Source organism: Chrysochloris asiatica, unplaced genomic scaffold (genome assembly GCF_000296735.1).
Source record: "Chrysochloris asiatica unplaced genomic scaffold, ChrAsi1.0 scaffold00202, whole genome shotgun sequence".
Classification (NCBI taxonomy): domain Eukaryota; kingdom Metazoa; phylum Chordata; class Mammalia; order Afrosoricida; family Chrysochloridae; genus Chrysochloris; species Chrysochloris asiatica.
In genome coordinates this window covers 2,216,321-2,217,966 of record NW_006408720.1, presented here as the reverse complement: position 1 = coordinate 2,217,966, position 1,646 = coordinate 2,216,321, and the positions used below count along the sequence as shown (strand labels likewise).

The following is a 1,646-nucleotide window of genomic DNA, read 5'->3' as shown; positions in this document are numbered from 1 at the left end:
AAAGGCCAGAATAGTTATGGGATGACATAAAGAACATCATATAGGAAGACAGCAAATCTCATTAAGAAGACAAGAAAGAAAAAAAGAGCAAAATAATTGTCAGGAGACTCTGAAACTTAATCTCTAGCATAGACATGCTAAAGCAAATGGAAGAAATGAGGATGTAAAAGAGCTGAATAGAATATTTAAATGGTCAGCTGAAGAAGATAAAGTCAAATATTATAATGAAATGTGCAAGGATCTGGAGCTAGAAAACCAAATGGGAAGAAAATGCTTAGCATTTCTCAAGCTGAGGTAACTGACAAAAATATTCAAGTCTCGACTGAAATACTGAATGATTCTATGGTCAAAATACTGAGTGCTGCTGAAAGTATCAAAACAAGATGGAAGGAGAGGCAGGAAATTGGGAGAGGTAATGAGGAAAGGGGAGTAACCGTGCCTGCACATGGCTTCACCTAACGCTAGCTATGGTGTCTGCAGCACCCTCCACTTCCTTCCTAAGCATTGAGAACCAGAAGCAGAAAGTCACCATGCCTATTCTCAAGATCCATGCCAGAGGGATCTTTGACTCCCATGGAAATCCCACTGTTGAGGTTCATCTTTATACCACAAAAAAGATCTCTTCAGAGCTGCAGAACCCAGTGGTGCCTCATCTGGTATCTATGAAGCCCTGGAGCTCTGAAACAAAGACAGGACTGGGTATCTGGGAAAGATGTCTCAAAGGCTGTTGAGCACATCATTAAAACAATTGTGCCTGCCCTGGTTAGCAAGAAGCTGAACGTTGTGGAACAAAAAAGTTTGACAAACTGATGAGAGAGATGGGCAGAATTGAGAACAAGTCAAAATTTGGGGCAAAAGCCATTCTGGGTGTGTCCCTTGCTGTTTGCAAGGCTGGAGCTGTTGAGAAGGGGTTCCCCGGTACTATCACACTGCTGACTTGGCTGGAAATTCTGAAGCCATCCTGCCAGTTCCTGAATTTAATGTGATCAACTGTGACTTTCATGCTGGCTATAAGTCAGCCATGCAGGAGTTTATGATCCTCCCCATTGGAGAAGCAAACTTTAAGGAAGCCATGTACATCGGAGCCAAGGTTTACCACAACGTGATGAATGTCATCCAGGAGAAATATGGCATGGAAAGGATGCTACCAACATGGGGGATGTAGGCAGGTTTTCCCCTAACATCCTGGAGAACAAAGAAGCCCTCGAGCTGCTTAATACTGTGATTAGAAAAGCCAGTTACACTAACAAGGTGGGGATCAGCATGGACATAGCCACCTTGGAGTTCTTCCAGTCTAGGAAGTATGACCTGGACTTTGAATCTCCTGATGATCCCATAGGTACCTCTCACCTGACCAGCTGGCAAACCTGTACAAGTCCTTCATCAATAGTCCCAGTGGCGTCTATTGAGGACTCATTTGGCCAGGATGACTGGGATACTTGGACGAAGTTCACTGCCAGTTCAGGGATCCAGGTGATAGGGGACGATCTTACAGTGACTAACCCAAAGCAAATCACCAAGGCCATGAGCAGGAAGTCATGCAACTGCCTCCTGCTCAAAGTGAACTAGATCCAGTTCAATGTTGCTGTTAAGTGCCATCGAGTCGGTTCTGGCCCATAGCGACCCTGTATAGGGTTTCCGAGGAG

At 44.6% G+C, this 1,646-nt stretch overlaps 1 protein-coding gene and 1 pseudogene across 1 annotated transcript in view; one reads left to right on the top strand and one right to left on the bottom strand.

The window, feature by feature from the left end:
• Positions 1-1,646, bottom strand: part of MARCH1 (membrane-associated ring finger (C3HC4) 1, E3 ubiquitin protein ligase) — a 541,031-nt gene that overhangs the window by 111,128 nt on the left and 428,257 nt on the right. The gene's annotated exons all lie outside the window — the stretch shown is intronic.
• On the top strand, positions 531-1,569 carry LOC102830148 (annotated as a pseudogene).